This window comes from Schistocerca serialis, chromosome 8 (genome assembly GCF_023864345.2).
Source record: "Schistocerca serialis cubense isolate TAMUIC-IGC-003099 chromosome 8, iqSchSeri2.2, whole genome shotgun sequence".
Classification (NCBI taxonomy): domain Eukaryota; kingdom Metazoa; phylum Arthropoda; class Insecta; order Orthoptera; family Acrididae; genus Schistocerca; species Schistocerca serialis.
The window spans coordinates 288,790,380-288,808,627 of NC_064645.1; the positions used below are offsets into that span (position 1 = coordinate 288,790,380).

Genomic DNA, 18,248 nt, shown 5'->3' on the forward strand with positions numbered 1-18,248 from the left:
TGTTATCTAATGAGGCAGCGCACGATGGCGGCCCCGACCGAAGGCGCTGTTTCGGTGCAGAGGGCGGCCGACGCGCTTCGCTGACAAAATCGAGACGCTATCTGTACAAAAACTGTTCAGTAAAAAAAAAAAAAAAAATTAGTCTACTCTTTCGTTACTTATAGCCTTCCAATCCCAAAGACAGCTGGTGTTGACAGTTGTGAAAATTACCTAACTATCAGTTTAATAAGTCACGGCTGTAAAATACTAACGCGAATTCTTTACAGACGAATGGAACAACTCGTAGAAGCCGACCTCGGGGAAGGTCAGTTCCGATTCTGTAGAAATACTGGAACACGTGAGGCAATACTGACCCTACGGCTTATCTTATAAGCTAGATTAAGGAAAGGCAAGCCTACGTTTCTAGTATTTGTAGACTTAGAGAAGCCTTTTGACAGTATCAACTGGAATACTCTCTCTCAAATTCTGAAGGTGGCAGGTGTAAAATACAGGGAGCGAAAGGCTATTTACAATTTGTACAGAAACTAGATGGCAGTTATAAGGGTCGAGGGACATGAAAGGGAAGCAGTGGTTGGGGAGGGAGTGGGACAGGGTTGTAGCCTCTCCCGGATGTTATTCAATCTGTATATTGAGCAAGCAGTAAAGGAAACGAAAGAAAAATTCGGAGTAGGTATTAAAATCCATGGAGAAGAAATTAAAACTTTAAGGTTTGCCGATGACGTTGTAATTCTGTCAGAGACAGCAAAGGACTTGGAAGAACAGTTGAACGGAATGGACAGTGTCTTGAAAGGAGGATATAAGATGAACGTCAACAAAAGCAAATCGAGGATAATGGAATGTAGTCGAGTTAACTCAGGTGATGCTGAGGGAATTAGATTAGGAAATGAGACACTTAAAGTAGTAAAGGAGTTTTGCTATTTGGGGAGCAAAATAACTGATGATGGTCGAAGTAAAGTGGATATAAAATGTAGACTATCAATGGCAAGGAAAGCGTTTCTGAAGAAGAGAAATTTGTTAACATCGAGTATAGATTTAAGTGTCTGGAAGTCGTTTCTGAAAGTATTTGTATGGAGTGTAGCCATGTATGGAAGTCAAACATGAACGATAAATAGTTTGGACAAGAAGAGAATAGAAGCTTTCGAAATGTGGTGCTACAGAGGAATGCTGAAGATTAGATGGGTAGATGACATAACTAATGAGGAGGTATTGAATAGAAGTGGGGAGAAGAGGAGTTTGTGGCACAACTTGACTAGAAGAAGGGATCGGTTGGTAGGACATGTTCTGAGGCATCAAGGGATCACCAATTTAGTATTGGGGGGGGGGGGCAGCGTGGAGGGTAAAAATCGTAGAGGGAGACCAAGAGATGAATACACTAAGCAGATTCAGAAGGATGTAGGCTGCAGTACGTTCTGGGAGATGAAGCACCTTGCACAGGATAGAGTAGCATGGAGAGCTGCATCAAACCAGTCTCAGGACTGAAGACCACAACAACAGCCTTATGTGACAGCTTCACGGTCAACTGCTTATCTTTTTTTCAGTGGCCATAGTTATTGTGGTGTTTCCAAATTAAGTTACTCCCGGCACGATATTCGATAGCTTGCAATGAAAAATTGCCGTCGCTATGAGTGTGCGTTTGGTGCAAGTTACGTCAAACATTACTGCGTATGGATTGTGCCTAGCGTATTGAACTTTTCTGTACAGTTCGAAGGAGGTCCATATGTATCTCCAGTCCCGAGAAAATGGATTTTATATAGAATATTAGCTTCCAACCAATTGTACGAACAATATGCCATCATGACTATAGCGAATTATTCATAGCATGCATTATACACGGTGTTCAGAAATTCCTGTTACAAACCTCTGGGAGTTACAGAAGGGAGTGAGTACATAATCCTTTTAACTGGAACCCATGTCCTGAAACGTCATCCAACGACTCTACAGAGGGTCAAAGTTATAGGCGCCGGCGCGTGTAAATGTATGTATGTACAGGGTGATTTCGTGACAATGTAACGAAAGTTCTAAGATGATGGAGAACCATAAATGTAACAGTTTGCGATAAGGGTCCCTGTACCCGAAACGAGCCAGTCGCAAATTATAAGGAAGACCTTTCTGATGCCTCTGACTGGAATACCTGTACTAGTGCATTTGTTGCTAAGAATGTAGGATAGGCAACTTTCAGAGGTGGTAGTGTGGACTAAAACAAGGAAAAAATATCCAGTAAACATGGGCTCTAAACTGCACACCTTAAGCGCTGTGAGCACTTTTTCGTCTTTGCAGCTGTGACACCCATCTTCTCTGTTGAACAAGTGCTCATAACCCGTAAGGTATGGATTTTAGAGCCCTTGTTTACTAGACATTTTTCTTGTTTTGATTCACACTAACACCCCTGAAAGTTGCCTAACCCACAAACTCAACAACACCAGTACCATACATGTAATCCACTGTCAGAGATCTCAAAACCGCTTTCACTTAAAAACTTTCGATTCGTTCGTTTCCGGTACAGGAACCCATACCGCGAACTGGTATATTTATCCCTCTCTATAATCGTAGAAAGTTTGTAACATCATAACAGAATCACCCTGTATATACATACATTTTCACGCGCCGGCGCCTCTAACTCTGACGCTTTTTGTAGCGTCGTTGGATGAGATTTCCGGACGTGAGTTCATGTTCAAAATATCATTCTCCTCTAGAAGTCCTAGAAGACTGTAATGGGAATTCCGAACACTGTGTATTTCACAAACGGTTCAAGATATCGAAACAAGTTTCTGGAAAACGATAGCACACAAAAATGGTTCAAATGGCTCTGAGCCCTATGGGACTTAACATCTGAGGTCATCAGTCCCCTAGACTTATAACTACTTTAACCTAAGGACATGACACACATCCATGCCCGAGGCAGGATTCGAACCTGCGACCGTAGCGGCAGCGCGGTTCCGGACTGAAGCGCCAAGAACGGCTCGGTCAGAGCGACCGGCGATAGCACACAAAGATAAAGAGTATTTTCGCTTGTGGTTTATATCGAAACATTCGAATATTTCGCAATAGGAGTAAATATAGATTTTTCCAAATGAACAATGTCTGTTGTTTGTGTTCCTCAGAACTTGCCACTGATGACGTCTCGCTAAAGGCATAAAAAGAGGGCCACGAAGTCAGGGAGAAGGAAGTCATCACCTCTTTGCAATAGTGGTGTAATACCGTAACCCAGCGTATTTCTACTAATAAAACCCTGGGACTGAAACTTTGTAGAGAATTTCGCGTGTGGTTTATACCGAAACATTCGAATATTTCGCAATATTTGTTCCTATAGCAGTGCAGAGTGGAGGGCAGACTTTTCACTTCAAGGAACCTATAGGTCATGAAAGATACCATAATGTTTATATAGTTTTAAATCCACCACTGGTTTATTTTCTGAATGAGAGCTACTATTCTGAAACAAAAATTGAAACAGCATAGTGCTATTTGAAGGAAAGAAAACAAAGTTGATTCTATAGATAATAAGGTTATGAAAGCATACTGCTTAATATTTTGTGAGCCACACACGACTACTAGTCTCAAGGCCACATGCATGTCTGCGCGCGCGCGCGCGCACACACACACACGCACACACACACACACACACACACACACACACACACACTTTTTGGTCACATCAGTGTGATCACCTGTCAGACGCGTGAAAGACCACCTTTTGCAGCGCGGCCAGCTGCGAGACGTGGAGGAGTAGAGTCGGTGAGGTTCCGAAAGGTACCGACATGGGCGGGCAGCCATGCCGACTGCAGTGCCGTGGGCCAATTGTGCCAGGTGTCTCTGTTGAGGTTCCATGGCACACACAGCCGACTGTGTATAAACCCGAGGAGTTTGGTGGCCAAGGGAGTACAGCTAAATCATCCTGATGCTCTTCGAACATAGCACGTACGCTGCGAGCTGTGTGACACGTTGCATTAACCTGCTGGTAGATGCCATCGTGCCGAGGAAAAACAAACTGCATGTACATCTACATCTACATCCATACTCCGCAAGCCACCTGACGGTGTGTGGCGGAGGGTACCCTGAGTACCTCTATCGGTTCTCCCTTCTATTCCAGTCTCGTATTGTTCGTGGAAAGAAGGATTGTCTGTATGCTTCTGTGTGGGCTTTAATCTCTCAGATTTTATCCTCATGGTCTCTTCGCGAGATATAAGTAGGAGGGAGCAATATACTGCTTGACTCTTCGGTGAAGTTATGTTCTCGAAACTTTAACAAAAGCCCGTACCGAGCTACTGAGCGTCTCTCTTGCAGTGTCTTCCACTGGAGTTTATCTATCATCTCCGTAACGCTTTCGCGATTACTAAATCACCCTGTAACGAAGCGCACTGCTCTCCGTTGGATCTTCTCTCTCTCTTCTATCTACCCTATCTGGTACGGATCCCACACTGCTGAGCAGTAGGGGAGTACATGGTCCATAAGATAAGATGCATGCTTATGTTGCTCCGTTGTGCCTTCCAGAATGACGAGATCACCCAGGTAGTGCCACGAAAACGTTCTCCAGTCTTTAACGCTCCCTCCTCTAGCCTGCACCCTTCCGACGATTCTTGCAGGGTGTTTGTGGGTGTTTGCCTGCAAATGTTTCACGTATCCGATGGCGCATAAAACGTGATTCATCTGAATAGGCCACCTGCCACCACTCAGTGGACGTGTAGTTTCGGTACTGGCGTGCAAATAGAAGCCTTCGTCGCCGAAGCATGGGTGTATGAACGAGGCCCCTTCTGGGGAAATCCATATGCTGCAACGTTCGGTTTACCGTCGTCGAGGAGTCACGGTTGGTAGCCCCTTGGCGGTCAGTTTCTCAACATTTGCGCGTCCATTCGGCCGTACACATTTCCGCAGCCGTCTTTCACCCGTCTCATCTGTGGCCCGTGGTGCATCACAGTTGTCTCAGCACCGTGTTTGCATCGTGTCATTCTGCCGTGCGCGTTATACTTCAACCACGTTGCAACACGAACACTTTGTAAACTAAGCCATTTCGGCAACGGTGGCGCAGTGGTTAGCACACAGGACTAGCATTCGGGAGGATAACGCTTCAAACACGTGTCCGGCCATCGAGATTTAGGTTTTCCGTGATTTCCCTAAATCGCTCCTGGCAAATGCCGGGATGGTTCCTTTGAAAGGGCACAGCCGATTTCCTTCCCCATCGTTGACGCAATCCGAGCTTGTGCTCCTTCTGTAATGACTTCTTTGCCGACAGGACGTTAAACCCAATCTTCCATCCTTATTTTTCCGTTTCCCAAATATTTCCACCCAGTGGAAAGCCAGTGTTCATGCCCTTTTAGACGTCTGTAAATCGCTTCGTTTCCCCATCACGAGAACGACAGCACTGTTTTTCCGCTTTGTCCAAACAAGCTTCATATGCCGTCCACCACTAGTGCTGCCACGTACCGTCTGTGAGTGGTTATCTGCTCGTTGATGTCGAACATAGGCGGAGGTCACATTAATGTGACTGGAATGTATGTATTGGTGAATTGGTGAATTGCTTTTGTATCTCAGATGACTGAAGCGTAGGGAGAAAATCCTTTGCTAGCTTTGCATTCGATCTTTTGTTTATTAACAACACGTAAGTTACAGGATTCCGTAAGAATCACAGAGGGGAAGTTATATATTTTCGTCTGATTTTCTTACGCGTATTTTGTTTCAGACAATTTTCATCACTGGTGAGCGCTGATAATATTTCTTTTGTTGCCGTGTAAAATTTTGCTTCTTTTACCAAATACGGTAGAGTTTACGCAACTTAACTTCATTACCATGCTAACTGCGATACAGTCTTATTCATGAAGCAGACAGCAGAGGACAAGACACATCAATAGCTTATAAAATGCTCATTGCCATTATTAAAAAATAGTCGTTAAAAATTACATTATCGCATTGAAAAATATGTAGTTACCTCTACCTATGCATACGAGTCTTTCACATATTAATCAAATGGCAAAATAGTCTCCTACTTGCGTGCCGTCATCTGCCAAAAACGCACTTTAAGATCTGGAACCGTTTATGGAATACGATGGGTGTTATAATTCTCTTTCACTGTATTGAAGTGTACACAGATGGAAATGAGTGTGCTACATAAAATATATTCCCTTGAGATTAAAGATAGATACCGACTTCCTCCCAAATGTAAAGAAAAATTCAGTATGACATAAAGGTTTTCTGAGTAGCGTATCGCGTCATGGTGTAAAAAAAACTGTACCGGAGATACCAACGTGTCGGCCGCTGTTGCAGCGGTCTTTTTCTGTGTCTACCAGAAGACCCAGAAGAAGGCCACTGTAACTGTGCCTGACACGTTGGTTTCTCCAGTACAGTTTTTTTGCATTATGACGCGGTAGGATACTCAGAAAACTTTTATGTCAACTGACTCTGGCCACAGAAGCGTACGCAATTACGAAAATTCAGTATGTTAGTACATTCCCTACGCAGTAATGCGAGTATATAATACACCAAACGCTAACTCACCCCGCCGCCTGGTTTTCATTACAAGCTATTGGAATTTCGTTTCGTGGCTTACTTAATTTTGAGATATCATAATAACTGTGACCATTAACGAAAATCTATGCATTTCACGATTAAGCTGACATTCAAAGCTACAGGTAACGAAAGAATTTTTTTTTTTACCTGGCTATTTGGTAAAATAATTTGAAAAAGAACGTGAAGCAGGCACACACTATGGCACACTGCTTATGCCATAGTAGTGTTACACCTACTGGTGAATCAACGAGCGTTCTCTGTGAGCACGTTCACCGCTGCGAATCGTCACGCACACTACCGGCCATCTTTGTGTTGCCGCACATACCCTCATATGGTGGGGATGGGAACACATGATGCATCCAGGAACATTGTCGAACAGAATGATTTTGGTGGTCAACGTGTTACGGTGTGGGGAGGCATAACATTGCATGGGCATACTGATCTCGTAATCTTTGAATACAGTGTACTCACCAATCAATCTTATTGCGATACTGTACTCTTTCCTTGTGCGCTTCTTTTCAGGGGTGCATTGGACCTGACTTCATTTCCTATGAATGTCAGGGTACGACTGCATCGAACTGTGCAGGTAGAGGAGCCCTTGGAATGAGAAGAAATTTGGCGAATGGAACGAGAAGATATTCATCGAATGGACTGGTCTGCACATATCCCCGACCTAAGTACCATCGACCAAATGTCGGGTGCGTTGGGTAGACATATTCCAGCACGTCCACATGCACCAACGACCCTCCATTAGTTGTCAAACGTGCTGGAGGAATGGGACGCACTGCTTACATGAGGTCCTTACCAACCTCGTGGGCACGCAGTCCGTTGTGATGGTACACCCTATTAAGAAACATGTCCCACCCTTTGTAAAGTCTAGGAGACCATTATCTTTGAATGAATGTGCAATTACCGTTCATCTCATTTCGTATTTCTTATAGTAACTCATTGTACTAAACTAGCGCATTTCTTTTTATATATGATGATAGTTTCTTCGAGCTACGTTACTTGCCAATGACACATCCTGCGACAGTTACTTTCATCCTTAAGTTTTGCACACCAGTGTAGGTACAAGACGGGCTAACTCAGCTGCAGATTCGGTATAGGATCTGATAGCGTCAACCGCGTCCTGGAGCTGTATACGAGTTTAGCGATTTCTGATGTTTCTCAACACCACTGACACCTAATATCCGCATCATTCATCTTTGCAATGGTACAAGAATTAAACCGGGGCAATATTTCTGGATTTTCCTTTGTGAAGGAACATTTGAAAACAGAATTACGCATTTCCGTTTTTTGCTTTGCTTCCCTCAATTTCAGTTCCTGGCTTGACCTTGAGTGTCTGGACACTAACGTTGGTACGACTAATAGCCTTTACATATAACCAGTATTTCGTTGGGTTTTGTGAAAAATCTTTCGATAATACTGTACTACAGCAGTCGTTGAAGTCTTCACATGTTGCTCTCTTGAGAGCCAAGTGCGATTCATTAAGCATGTCTCTATCTATAGCCATGCAGTTTGGTTTACATCATTTACGGAGTAGTCTGTATTTCTTTAGCAGTTTTTCATAGTGACTATATAGCGTGGATGGTCCCTTCCGTCATGAACTGTTCTGCTAGGTACACACGTATCAAGTGAGTGGTCAACTTTTCTTTTAAACCTGAGCCTCAGCAGAGCTAAATGTTTAGAGTTCCATATTGAGATACGACACTACTGCTCCTTTATCTAGTTTACTGAACTTATAAATCTTCCTACTTTTTTTGCACTGTGTGATCAAAAGTATCTGAAGAACTATTAGTTGACATTAATATGGCGTGCGTCCACCCTTTGGCTTTATGATGGCTTGAGCTTTGTTGGGAGCACTTTCAGTGAGGTATTCGCATGTCTGTAGAGGAATGACAGTCCAAAGATCCTTCCCAGAGGCGTTCCATTGGGTTCGGTTTGGGAGTCTGGACAGACCAGTCAGTTTCAAGAATTGTTATTGTGCACAGAGCATAGCTTTACAGATGCTCCTTAATGACTGGGTGCTTTGTCGTACTGATTCAGTCATCGTCTCCGAACTTTTCCTTCATTGTACACAATACACAACGCTGTAAAATCCGTTCATTTCGGTCCGCATTCAGCCTGGTCTTAAGCACGATGACGGGACTACGCACGAACTGCGAGAAACATCCCGTACCATCGCACATGCTCCTCCGTACTTGACTGCTGGCACCAGATGGCACCAGACGCTCTCCAGGCGTTCTGCAAACTTAAACCCTTCCATCGGATTGCTACAAAATATAGTGTGATTCATCATTAAAAACCATTCGTTTCGAGTGATCCATTGTCAAGTGGCATCGTTCTTTCCACAAGCACCGCTTAACATTGACTACCGAAATGTGACTTATGAGAAGCTGCTTGATCATTTTACACCATTCGTTTTAACTCTCTTCGCACAGTCATTGTGCTGGTTCGACTGGTGGTACCACATTGTAACTCCTGATACCAGTTTCACTGTAGGAATCCTGAAAGAGGTCAGGTCTTCTTCACGTACAACAACGACACGACTTACGTTTGCAGCTGGGACGTAGCTACTCGTTTATTGCCGTAGGCCACTTTTCTCCTTCCACGCCCCTCGTCTCTCTCACAGTGGACTCTCTACGCGACTGTTCTAAGCACTAAAACTTTCATTCTGGAGGTAACTGGTCCATGTACTGGAAATAAAAGCAGTTTACAGAGTCAATATAAGGAAAGCAAGGAAATGCGAACTGCTGTAGAAGCAGCAATTGGTCGTGATTAAGCCCGTTCGTTCCAGGCTATATTACATTATTTTCCACACAGTATAAATAGGGTTGAAGGATCACGTTCATCATTGCAGTTCGTCATTCAGATGGAGGCGTCAAAACTTCGTGATATCTTGGTGCTATTGTCGCATGTGTACGCTCTATGTTCCATTCACTGCCTCTGATTTCGTCTCACATCCATAACAAGAGAAAGCAGAATATACCACCAGAAGAGTACTAACACGCGTATCATGACTTCGACGTGAGCTTACTGCTAACCTGGGAATCGGAGGAAGACAGTGGCCAAATATTTACCCGATCCAGCGAGTTGTTGGCGCTGTGGACACACACTCGGGAGGACGGTTCAAACCTGCTTCCGGCCATCTTGATTTGGGTTTCCCGTGATTTCCCTATATCGCTCCAGGCAAATGCCCCGGTAGTTCCTTTAAAAGAGTGCGGTCGATTTCCTTTCCCATCTTTGAAACAATCCGAGCACGTGCTCCATCTCTAATGACCTTGAAGCTGACGGGTGTTAAACCTTCATCTTACTTCCTTCGTTACCTTTAGCGGGGCACCATTACGCGATTTCCACATTGTCTCGCATCGCTCATTGAAGAAACTTCCCGGCACATTAAAACTGAGTGCCAAGCGGAACTCTCGGCCGAGGATGACACGCCTTTCCGTCGATACTGTTTTCCGAGGCCTGTTCGGCCCGATTCTAGTTTAGTTTAGAGCAGTGAATTACAAAATGTGACAGGAAAACGTAGTAAATATGTAATTTCGCGATTGTTTGCGACATGTGTAGCACGGAAGACATCATAACTGTCTTGGTGTGCGTACAGGGTGAATATTAATAAAACCGACAAACTACAGGGACAGATTCCTGGCTCGAAATGGAGGAAAGAAGGTCCTATATAAAGTGTATCCGGAAATGCAACGTTGCCACGATAGATGGCGCTGACGAATGACGGTTCCTCTGACTACGTGCCGTGTGTTCCTTCTGTGTTGCAGGCGTGTGATTGACGCAGCGTACTGTAAGCAGCAGAATGGTCCGGTATTCATGTCGGGAACAAACCAAGATCTTGTTTGTACACGGATGAACAGATGGAAACGGTCGAGAGGCAGCAGGGCTATATCCAAAAAGTACCCTTACAGACACCAACCATATCACACAACATTTCAAGCCTTTTTTGGGTGGGTGTGTGGTCATGGATCCTATCAGACAGACGAATGCCCAGGGACGCGGCATATAGTGCGTACACTAGATTTGGAGGATCGGGTTCTACGCGATATTGAGACGAACGCGAGCAGAAGCTCAAGGCAAGTGGGCCGCCAACATGGTGTAAGCTAAAGTACGGTTATGTGTATCCTGTAGAGGCCAACTTGAACATCTGTTGTGAAGTGTTGTAAGTGGATGCGATGCAGCTGTGTACTCTGTTCCGGAATGATTCGTTGTCGCTGCACGCACGCCGGCTTTTTCCGGACACTTGTTCATAGGACCTTTTTTCCTCCACTTCCAGTCAGGAATCCGTCACTGCCGTTTGTCAGTTTTATTAATGTTCACCCTTCTGTAAAGGCACGACGTAGTACATTTTATATGACTCCGTGGTTGTGAGTCTTCAAGTGTCCCAGTGGTTATGAGATACGCCTGACGCCCAGCAACGGGCTTCTATGGAAGTACAGATTAAACGCTTTGAGGACTTTATAAGCACTGTATTCACTACGTTGAATCGTACTACGTACGACATATAAACAATAAAAGCAGTTTCACAAATAAGATACAGTTCAAAAGTCAAAGAGTAAATAGATTTTTCTAAGAGTAATTATTGTCCCATATTACGTACTATATTGTTCAAATCAATAAATATTCTGTACTACTGTGGTAATTCGAGGTATAATCTAGTTCTATTCCAAATTTCTTCCAGATCTGTCCAACCGTTTCAGCGTGAAGGAGTAACAAAAATGCCCTCTGTCGCATTAATAACACGTGCCCATGCGTAGGGGTCTAATTGGATCATAAATAACCAAATTTTTAAAAAAAATCATCATCCTGCAGAATCAATGATTCATTCTGCTAACCGGCACACTGTTTTTGGAAATCCGTAGTCTACGGCAAAGTCGTTTTTGAGCAACACCCTTTCATGCAGGAGTACTGTTTTATCGGATTGTGCTGGAGAAAGTCTGCTACATTTGGAGAGCTGCGGAAAGATATTGGCGGTTGTGAGCTGCGAGGGAGGGTCGTGAGTCGTGCCTACGTAGCATTCCCCACGAAACGCAGTGTGCCGAGTTCGAGTCCCAGCCGGTGCGCAGTCTGAACCTGCTAGGAAGCAGGAACAGCCCTCGCTCCACTGTGGAGTGCAAGATTATTCTAGAAGCTCGTAGAATGGTTTGATAATAGTTTTGAGACTTAACGCTGAGACCATCTCATTAAAACTAGCCTCATAGGTGACAGTGCTTTGCAATTATCAGACTATTTCAGTCCACACACCAGTTTGGCGTTTCATAGAAAGCAGCATGATATTGTTAACATTTAACGTCGGTGCTATCACAAAGGATAAGCTGTGTGAATCTTGTCCATAACTTTCCAGGCTCGGAGGGTTGAGATAAACGTTACTTACAGGACAAACTTATTATTATTTTAGCCGACCACGATAGGCTAGGGACGGCGGTTATCGCCGAAACAACCGCTTTTCGGTAATATCAAGTTTTTTTCAACTTCAATTTAACCGGACTGTTAAAACAGCTCAAAAAATCTTTTTCTAATGGTTCAAATGGCTCTGAGCACTATGGGACTTAACATCTGAGTCATCAGTCCCCTAGACTTAGAACTACTTAAACCTATCTAACCTAAGGACATCACCACATCCATGCCCGAGGCAGGATTCGAACCTGCGACCGTAGCAGCAGTGCGGTTCCGAACTGAGGCGCCTAGAACCGCTTGGCCACAGCGGCCGGCAATCTTTTTCTGAAATAATGATTTTCGGTTTTTTATTCCTGTTATTTCTTGTAAAAAACGGAGAAATCGAACAAAGATTGAAAAAATTCGACTCCCTCAGTTTCGAGATACGTACATAGAATCAAAATATTAAATTAAATAGACAAACAAAAGATAACTTAGTCCGTCCACCGTTCATTGCTTTTCCCGAATTTGGTGGTTGACTTCCAGTGTTCTCCTATTTATTCTGATTTTTTGAAACAGTACTCAAAAATCATGTTGTGGTGGGGAATCATAGTACTATTTGGACATTACGAATAGTCAGTGTTAAAGGGTGAGAACTGGGGTTCAAGAACTCTAGTTTTCGTGTTAATTTGTCCGTTTTGATGGTCTACAAGCAGATAACGGCTTGTTATGTAGACACAGGCAGCAGATTAGTAGCTTTCTATTTTTACTGTAACTATGAATGAGCCGTTAACTTTTAACTTTTCTTCTCCTTACATTGTGTTACAAGTTTGTTGTGGCATCTCCCGTTTTTAATTTTTAAAGTAAATGGAACATTGTACTTCAATGATACTGCACTTCGCTGAATTCTTCCAGATTGGGGAAGGTGCCATTTTGTGATACAAATTGCCATATAGATGAGATGAGCAAGTCTTTTACACTGCACGTACACGCGTAGGACACAGGACAACAGCGAGGTTAATGTCTCAGCAATGTTGTACCAATTTTTATGCGTCGCATTTTGTTGTTCATTTCTGTCGGCATTGTTAATAACACTATGCCGTCCGGCGACACCACAGTGGTGTCGTGAGCATAGTATCGCGCAGTGGCCGGCGACAGCTCTTTAGTATCTTTTGCATTCTGTTGGTGTTTTGTTTAGGTAACAATAAGTTACACACGTCAACAAGTTCTTTGTTTTTATAAGTACTTGTGCCCTTTCATCATGGCGGACGAAAGAGAGAATACGATTATTTACGATGAATGCGCGTACGTCTTGTTTGACGTTCCGGACTACTTGGCCAATTGGGAAGAACATATTGGATATCAAAAAAATGAAAGTGAAGCAGAATCTTAGGAAGATAGTGAAATACGTCCAAGAAGAATTGGGCCAACGCTACGGTTGCCGACTGATTTGGCAGAATCAGATGAAGAAGACAGTACACAATGGTCAGACTTTGATTTACCGTGGACCAGTAATAAATTTGAAGGATCCCCTGGTCCAAACATATTTCACAAAGATACACAGAGCGTCGAGGATATCGTAGAATTATATATTGGGAACTATCTATTTGAATATATTAGCAACGAAACCAACAAGTACTACAGTCAAAATTGCAACAGAAGGAAACTGGATTTAAAAAATGCCGAATTTGTCGACGTAACGGTACCGGAACTTAGAAAATGGTTTGGGCTTGCTATCCTTATGGGAACTGTAAAAGAAGTAAGGACCGATGATTAATGGTCAACGAATCCGTTGATGGACACACTGATATTTCGCAAAACGATGGCCGGCAACCGATTCAGACAAATATTATCATTTTTACATTTTTCCGACAGCATCAATAAACCGTATAATTCCGACCGGCTTGTCAAAGTTCAATTCGTACTTGATTATTTTTCCAAAAAGTTTAAAGAAACTTTTAATCCAAGTCAAAACATCTCAGTTGATGAAGGAATGATACCGTGGAGTGGACGGTTAAATTTTAAAGTTTACAATCCGTCGAAAATTACGAAATACAGCATACTCATTCGGATGCTGTGTGATCCGAGTACGTAACATCGAAAATTACGAAATACGGCATACTCATTCGGATGCTGTGTGATTCGAGTACGGGATACATTTCCTCAAATGGTTCAAATATCCCTGAGCACTATGGGACTTAACATTCGAGGTCATCCAGGCCCCTAGAACTTAGAACTACTTAAACCTAACTGACCTAAGGACGTCACACACATCCATGCCTGAGGCAGGATTCGAACCTGCGACCGCTGCGGTCGCGCGGTTCCAGACTGAAGCGCCTAGAAACGCCCGGCCACAACGGCCGGCTACATTTCCTCATTCAAGATATATTCCGGCGTTGGACAGCCTTTAGCAAAAACAGTGATGGAACTATTGACACCTTCTGATGGAAAGTGGCATCATCTCTGCATGGATAATTATTATAACAGTGTAGAACTTGCAGAGAAGGTACTTGAAAAGAAAAAAGATACGGCAACATGGAGGATTTCCGGAAAATTAAAGCGCGTAAAAGTCAATGTGTCTGAAGGTTGTCATCAACGGAAAGGTGACAAGCGGCCGGCGACAAGTCAGGTAAGCCGAATTAGCGCTGCAGGCTCCAAGCGAATAAATTTGTACGAGACGTACGGACGCCAAAGTGTTAAAATAGCACTGGTCGCTTTTCCCATTTTCTATAATAACGTAATATTTCAGAGCAATGCACATTCTACGAATAAAAGTTTCTCATTCTGTAAAATACCGGTTGTTCAGATCTAAAATACCGATATCGGTTTTAACCAGTCGTTCTTTCCCATCCCTACAATAGGTGATGCCATTTTTGTGGGCTGGAATCCACCCATTCGAATTCCACCCGCGTGCTGGACCAGTGTTGATGAATCACTGCTGCCTCCGGGTGACGCCGGAGCAGGGAGTTAGCTAGCAGGTCGGGCTCCAACATTCCTCTTTTGGCGTCGGCCTCGCAGCCGCTGTGGGAACGCGGTGTACAGAGTCTGGGAACGGACCTGCCACCATTGTTCCCCGTCCGCCGAGCAGAAAGTGCGTCACGTGAAGAGTGGCTGCAGTACACACCTTGTTTGGGTGCGGAGCCGTGTTCTTTCTTCAGAAGCGATAGCGAATGAGGAAGATCAGTAGTCAACCACCATTCAGTTTATGGAACACATTTACCCTGCTGAAGCGTGAATTATACAGAGATACTTATACACAGAGATACAGTCGTAGGTAGGCCTAATTCAGAGGACTCCCTAGAGTGCACTTTATTTCATCTTTAGAGCCCGAATCATAAAACTTGGAAGCGTTCATGCAGTATCATAGCATTAAACATGCTCAATGAGGAAGCAGAATATTTTTATACCCTGCTGCGCCACAAGAAGTGACGGCGTACTAAAGTGAAGAAATTTTGGACAAAGTCGGACCAAGTTTTGTACATTTTCGCTGCAAAATATTTGTTAGTCAACATCATAAACTTAAAATAAGGATTTGATGCGATAACCGAATGCTATCGAGAGGGAATCTCGTATTAAGTCAATTTTTTATATTTATAGAAGGCTTTTGAAACCGTTCCTCTCAAGCGGCTTCTAATCAAATTGCTTGCGTATGAAGTATCGTCTCAGTTGTGTGACTGGGTTCGTGATTTACTATGATAAAAGTCATAGTTCGTATTAACTGACAGACATTCATTGATTAAAAACAAATGTCATATCTGGCGTTTCTCCAGGAAGTCTTGGTCCCTCTACTGTTCCTAGTTTATATGAATGATTTGGCACTCTCAGATTGTTTGCTGCTGATGCTGTCATTTACTGTCCCGCAACGTCATCAGATGATCAAAACCAATTGCAAAGTTACTTAGACAAGATATTTGTATGGTGCGAAATGTAGCAACTGACTCTAACAAACGAAAAGTATGAGGTCATCTACATGAGTACTAAAAGAAATCCAATTCCGGTGATACGATAAATCGCAAAAATCTTAAGGCTGTCAAATCAACTGAATGCCGAGGAATAACAATTACCAACAATTTAAATTGGAACGATCACATAGCGTTCTGGAGAAGTCGAAGCAAAGGTCGCATTTTATTAGCAGAACACTTATACAATAAATCTTCCACTACCTGTGTCCGTCCTCTACTAGAGTATTGCTGTGCTGTATTGTATTCTGACCGATTAAGAGTAATAGAGACAATCGAAAAAGTTCAAAGAATGGCTAGTTTTGTACTATCGCGAAAATAGGAAAGAGACTGTCACGGATATGATACGCGAGTTAATATGGCAATCATTTAAACAAAGGCTTTATTCGTTGCGACGAGATCTTTTCACAAAATTGTAATCACTAATTTTCGTCTCCGAATGCGAGAATATTTTGTTGACGCCAGCAACATGGGAGAAATGATCGTTGTCACAAATTTAAAAAGGAAAACTGAGCTCGCATTGACTGGAAGTGTTCATTTTTCCCGCGGGCTGTTCGAGAGTGGAACGATAGAGAAATAGTGTGTAAGTGGTTCCATGCAGTTGAGTGTGGCTTCCACCTGTCACCTGTGACTTCCAACTCCGGTTTTGCCGCAGGGAAATGCACAATTCCAGTTCCTTGTTTTTAATGCGAGCTGCATTAATCATTTCGAAAGTGTCTGTGATCCTAAACCGGGAAAAACGATTAGAGGGCAGTAACTTAAGCATTTTCAATAGGATGAAGCAAATAGATGCTAACTTTAATATAGTTGGGAGAATTTAGTGTCTCTTCCGGACTTAACTTCATCAAAACTATCACAGTAAAAGATGGCAGCATATCTCTAAATGTGGCAACTCTGTATCAAGAGAAAAAGCTAGCATATAACTTAATTAATGCTTTGCATTTTGTGTTTCTATTTACCTTGTTTGTGGAGGACATCAGCGTATTCGCACTGCCGTATGTTATTAGGTATTGTACTGCTTGAGCTACACCAATAGCGCAGGGGGTAAACATGTAACGCGCGTTAAGATAGCATAAAATATTTGCGTTTCCGACCTTCAACTTAAACGATTTTGCGTCTGTTAGCAACAATAAGATCCTTTTTTTGTTTGAATAATTGGCACGAAATATATTGTCTTATACCGAACCGATCTAGGGCACTCAGCTCACTATGAAGTTTACAGAATGTAACAAAATTACCGAAAGTACTCATGTTCTGCTCTTTTGGCGTAATTTGAATGAATAAAACATCAATAAAAGATGCTATCATGCAAGTTACTTCAATATATGCAATGCGGCCAGAAAAACCATATAATGTGCAGTATAAGTGTCTAAATTCATGCAGTTATATCGATGAAATCTTCCAAATATGCATTTACTCTCCTGACCATCAAAATATGCAGATATGCATGCAACATACATTTGCATGGAAATCTTACCACTTTATCGCTTGTGCTGCGTACGACAGTCGCCGCGCCCTTGCTGGAAGCTTCTGTCCGCCTTTGCTTCATATGCTCTTTCCTTCTTGACGCTAGGTGAAGATCTTTCCTTCTTTCCTGGGGAGTTAATTTCCCTATTTACTTTGGCCACTTGGCGTCATCTGTCCTTTCTAGATGGCCGAAGCATAGTAGCTTTTTTTGCTTCTGTTATATGAGTTATCTCATGCTGCTCCCATAATTTTGCTTATTGTATTATTGTAACCATGACCCATTTGCGAAATTTCACAAGTTCTCCAAAAGCATAGCTTCGGTGGCAGTATCTCTCTCTTTCTCTCTCTCTGTCTGACTGTGTGTGTGTGTGTGTGTGTGTGTGTGTGTGTGTGTGTGTGTGTGTGTGTGTGTATTTATTGAGTCATTTTTCTCGTATCATATTTGATATTTACTAACGGCAGTAAAACTGGTGCCGTAAAATTTAATTTAATGTCGTGTTTCGTTAGTGTGTCGCTGCAAGTAAAACTGAGTTTGTCCCAGCAGCAAAAAGTGTATGCCTCGTTTGTGTAGTTTTATTCTGTACTTAACCGTAATACATAGGCTGACGTAAAGCACATAAATTAATACTGGAAACAGAAAGTGTTACATCTACCCCGTATAATATTACACAACCACCTACCACTCTCCCCGCATAATATATGAATGTTGTGTATCTCTGACCACGCTGCGAGACTTGGGACTAGAGCAATATACAATAAATCAGCGCAAATGAACAGATAGTGTGTAGCACGAATGACTAGTATGGGCACGTAGCAATAATTTCCAGTATTACAAGTGTGAAATACGCGATAGCCGGTACCACTCAACTGCGCCACAGTAGCTTTTTTTTTTTTAATGTTTTTTATTGAGTCTGTACCGACCGTGTGTTAACTCCCAAT

The 18,248-nt window shown here is 42.9% G+C and overlaps 1 protein-coding gene across 1 annotated transcript in view; it reads left to right on the forward strand.

Annotated features, from left to right (window-relative positions):
- LOC126416114 (microtubule-actin cross-linking factor 1) overlaps window positions 1-18,248 on the forward strand; it is a 1,003,027-nt gene that overhangs the window by 269,300 nt on the left and 715,479 nt on the right. The window lies entirely within an intron of this gene.